This window comes from Olea europaea, unplaced genomic scaffold, assembly GCF_002742605.1.
Source record: "Olea europaea var. sylvestris unplaced genomic scaffold, O_europaea_v1 scaffold3690, whole genome shotgun sequence".
NCBI lineage: Eukaryota > Viridiplantae > Streptophyta > Magnoliopsida > Lamiales > Oleaceae > Olea > Olea europaea.
This window is the reverse complement of record NW_019256195.1, coordinates 8,905-13,915: the sequence shown is the minus strand read 5'-3', so window position 1 is coordinate 13,915 and position 5,011 is coordinate 8,905. Positions and strand designations below refer to the sequence as shown.

General features: G+C 34.3%; 1 long non-coding RNA gene across 6 annotated transcripts; it reads left to right on the top strand.

Annotated features, from left to right (window-relative positions):
* Positions 1-795: 795 nt before the first annotated feature.
* LOC111386707 lies at positions 796-4,337 on the top strand. 6 transcript variants are annotated; one of them, XR_002701293.1, is made up of 4 exons: positions 796-1,065; positions 1,520-1,620; positions 2,811-3,510; positions 3,865-4,337. It is a non-coding gene; the product is annotated as an uncharacterized LOC111386707 (long non-coding RNA). The 6 variants fall into 6 exon arrangements; XR_002701291.1 differs by having other exon boundaries at positions 1,520-3,510; positions 3,865-3,926; positions 4,064-4,337; XR_002701289.1 differs by having other exon boundaries at positions 1,520-3,510; positions 3,865-3,926; positions 4,059-4,337.
* Positions 4,338-5,011: the final 674 nt, after the last annotated feature.

Here is a 5,011-nt window from a genome sequence, read left to right as displayed (position 1 = left end):
TATTATAGAGAGAGAAATTTCTTCTTTCAATTTATTGTTCTTCTTGAACAATCTTGGAACTTATCAAGATTCAACTTTTTGTGACGCTCTATCAATCAGATTGTGGGTTCTTTTAATTGTAATCAAGGGGTTTTAGGTTCTTTGCTAATCTCGGGTTTCTTGGTTCAATTCTTGGGGTTCGAGATCCAAAATCGGGTTAGTATTGACGTTCTTGAGTTCCGCATCAATCTCGTTGTGGGTTTCGTAGTTTCCATTGCTACGGGGTTCGCATCACAAACCCTCATCATACTCCCCATTCCTTGGAATGTCAATGAATTGCTCGAATTAATTATGGGAAACTCGAAACTCTTGCAACAATTACAGTCTCCATCCGATTTAGATATCACAATTCTGAAAAATTATCATTAGTATTACTACTTCAATTATGAATCAACGAATTATGAATATTGGAAGAGCTCTGGCTGGTGTTCAAGTGATTCGAAGAGGTGAATTGATTTAATCACTACAATAAATTTATGCTTTCCCTGCAAAATTTTCCGTTGACAAATTGAGATTTGAAGGGAGTTTACTTTTTTCCTACAAGTTGCTTCAAAATTTTTAATATTAGAGGATTTGTGCCTACAAAAATTTAGATTTTCTCCCAACAAAAAATTTGACTGGCAAGATATATATTTTACTGACAAAAATATTTTACATATTTGTAGGCTAATAATTAGAGGGAAAAATTTTCGGTTCTCTCCTCCCTTTATTTTTAGCCCACTTTTGACATCAAGTGAAAAATAAATGAAAGAAAAAGCAAAAATTAGAATTGTTTCCCTAATTCAAAAATATAAACCCTCATAGAAAACCCACGTAAGATTTTCCCTCTCTGCCTCCAAAACTTTTTCACCAAATAATTCCACTAGTTTAATTGCCCAAACCTAATTCCAATTTTCTCACTCTCCAAATTTCTTGCAAAATCGTGGCTGTGATCTATTTTTTTTCTCCTGGACATAATATTCATTTGGGTCAAAAAAATCCAGCTGAATCGACTACAAATTTTGAGCTCTTCAAGTCGCCTTCAAGGTATGTCAATCAATCCTACTATTAATTTGTAAATTGTGTAGAAAATATAAATACATAATCTTGAATTTTGAGATTACTTTTTCAATTTCTTGCTATTGAAAAGCAAATAAATATGAAGGTTGTTCTTCTGTATGAATTTTGAGATTACGTTATGAGATTTGGCATATTTTGAAGTTGTGCTCTTTAGAAAAAGAATTGTTGTTTTGCATATGGATTGTTCATTTGTTTGGTTGGATGCTAAGATATGTATATAAGGATGAATGGCTCTCTATGGGAACACTATATTACAAGACAGAAACATAAGCATATTGGGCTATTCCTTGCAAGTACATTTTTTGAAATTAAGATGAAAATCCTTTCTGTATCTTTTCTGCAATCTTACACAGATTATTTTACATTTTGAAGTTCAGAGTAAATGATGAACAGACTATAATTTTCTTGTCTTCATGTGCAGAATATACATCAAGGTTACCCAACGGAGAATTTGGTGAGGTTTCTCAAAGCAGGAGATGGGAATGTATCCGAAGCCCATAAAATGGTTTGAAGATTCCAATTGTAACAATCTTTTTTTCCTTTTTTTAAAGAATACGTTGATGTATGTTCATTGTTTCTTAGCAGTTGTACCCCATGTTTTTTCCAGCTTGTCAACTGCTTGAACTAGAGTTACAAAACGATATTGACAATATATTGGTTGTGAGTTCTGATGATCTTGTTCTATGAAGAATGTTAAGATTTCTATTTCCTTATAATTTGGTATCTGCACATATTAGATTTGATCAGGCCATGTTATATTTTTGGTTAGACTGTGGCATTGTCCAAAATGGCTTATCTTTAGCCATGATCATATTGATAATGAACGATTATCAATATGGAAAAACATTTTGACCGAACATGTGGAAAAACTTTTGAAAATCATAGGGTTCTTTGTAAATTCCCGCAGAGAGCCATTCATCCTTATATACATATCTTAAGATTCTTGATAAATATAGCAAGCTGGCATTTAGAGGCAGCAAGTCTTGGCGAGAAAAAAACTAATAAAATTAAGGTCCTTTCTCATGCATAGTGGAAGAGATGGCTGAGGTAGTGAAATTATATGTTATCAACATGTACTTAATTAATTATAATTGCTAAGGATTTGAATATAGTATTTGAAACATGGATTTTTTTTATTATTATGATGGTTACAAGTTTCCTGAAGTCGACACATTTGAGTCTGCTTATGCAGGAAAGAACAAGTTTTGAACTTATAATGTAGTAAGAAAGACTCAACACTATAACTTTGTTTTCTTTATCATGTTTTTCTACCAGCTTAGACACAAAAAAAAATTGCAAAGTTAGATCAATAGAGGCTAGAAAAATTATCATTATGTTAAGTAGTATCACAATTTTTGTATGATTTTGTTGTGGCTATTTTGGAAGTGGACATTGGCATGGTCAAAATATTTTAGAGAATCGATTATATCTCTTGGGTTTTGCTATATCTTTTGTGTGCACTTGCAAAATTTCACTGTGGTGGCAATCGGACAGTAGTCATATACAAGACTAGCTAACAAAATTGTGCTTTAAAGTCTTTTCTGAATTTCTGTGTTCGGCTGTACTTCAAAGACCAACTTTCTGGTAAGGTACGTTTCGTTAGTAAAGAAAGTAACTTTGAAAATCGTTTTCGACTTACTTTTGAGTAAAATCAAAAGGTCCGAAACTTAAAAATGAATTTGGTGAATTGCTGAGCATTGGTATGAATACAGGTGGGGTTTTTCTTCTTCTACTTTGGATTTTGGGGCTTCTATCCTCTCTTCCAAGCAATTTTCACGTCTCCCCAAGAGCATATGATGCTACAAAAAGAACGATCTTCTGGAATGTACCGCCTTTCATCATACTTTATGGCACCAACTTCAGGCGATCTGCCAATGGAATTAATCCTCCCCACAGTGTCACCATAACCTACTGGATGGCAGGCCTAAAAGGACAGCAATGAATCTTCTGTGCAGCTTATTCGTTCTCCTCTTCAGCGTGTTATGTTCTCATGGCCTCGGACTCACCATTGGAGCACTGGTCATGGACCAAAAATCTGCGACCATACTTGGATCGGTTATCATGATTTCTTTCCGTCTAGCAAGTGGTTTTTATGTCCAACATGTTCCCAAGTTTATAGGATTGATCAAGTTTATATCTATAAAAAATCCATGTATAAAAAATATTGTACATTAATATTTGGATGATGATCACTTGAAGAATATTGAGCTATCAACCTGGTCATCTGATAATATATATGTTTTGCTCATGTTACTTTATTTCATGGAATATTATTTTGAAGGAATTACATTATTTCAGGTGGTTCCCTTTTTCTTTTTGACTGGAAGGTGCTGAGCTACTTCTGGAAAGATTGCTATAATTAGAGAGAAGAAAGATGGAAAGGCAGTGAAGGAGGCTCATGAAAGGCTCAAGGTATGTGCTGGATGATATTTCTGTGCTTTATGGACTTCAAGTTTATGCTGATTAAGTTGTTAAACGTGTAGGTTTAAGATATCAATCTGTCTTCTAGTGGCCCATTTTATTGAAGGTGTTCAAAAATGATATCAATCTGTCTTCTAGTGGCCCATTTTATTGAAGGTGTTCAAAAATAATTCAGATTTGAATTATAATTTTTTTTTGGGGTAAAATCTTGCAATTTTGCTGGCATATGTATCATTTAAGATTTCCCAGAGTTATGAAATCTGTGTCCTTATCTATACTTGCATTGGAAGACCTTGAATGTATTATTCTTTGAATGGTTGAGTTTCCTGATTAATTTAAATGTAGTATGAATGATGGGGGCTGTGGAAGGGGAGGCAGTTTGGGAATATCAAAAGAAGACATCCCCGGTATGAAGTTATAACGAAGGAAATTCACGTGATTGTTAATACTAAAACTTTGATAAAAAATTTCTTTCCTTTATTGATCTCATTCTTTTTCATTTCTTTTTTTTGTAATGCTCATATGGATGTCACAAAAAGGAAAGCCGAAGTACGTGTCACTTGCTATTCATCCAAATTACAACAAATGGAAGCCCATCTCCTCATGGGCAAGGACAACACTCTAATCAAATTACACATTATGTTTGAACACCCTTTACCGCTCAATCTGGTGTAAATAGGTTCACAACTAAATCTAGGTTGAAGTTACAATTTATTTTTGTGGTAAAATATTAGGCATTTTGGGTTATGTATTGAATATTAGTATCTGTTATATATGCAATACAATCTTATTTCGGTAGCGAAATGTTTCTTGTTAAAGTTATTTATTTTTTAATTCTTGAAAGAGCTAATTTCAACTGTCCTTGTGGTTGTTCAAATTTGAAACAATAGACAAAATATGAGTAGGAACAAATAATATTGGCTATTAAAAGATTAGTGTTCACCGACCAAAGATTGGTTGCAAATGAGTGTAAATTAACCAACTTCAAAATCCATTACCGACCAAGAATTGGCTGCTGCACCATATGTATAATGCGACCACAATAAAGTGGTTGCTGGATGTCTATATTAGTGACCAATTATTAATCACTCTATCCACATATATAGCAACCACAGGGCCTTGGTCGCTGGATGTCATCTTTTACCAACCACTAAGTAGTCGCTGCAAGATATGCATATAGCGACCACGTATTATTGGTCGTTGAACTTTATATATTAGCGACCAACTATTGGTCGCTGAACCGAATATATAGCGACCATTCCTCCTTGGTTGCTGGATCTCTTATAATAGTGACCAATCCAGTGGTCGCTACACAACTCGTAGCGAATACGAATAAGCCTACTAGCAACCAGTTATTGGTCGCTGAAGACCATCGCCGACGGTCTAATATCGACCAGTCAGCGACCACTGTTTTTTGGTTGCTAGAGACCTGTAGCTACCAAATAATGACCTTCAGCGACCAATTTTTTTGGTCGTTGGACCCTTTTTTTTT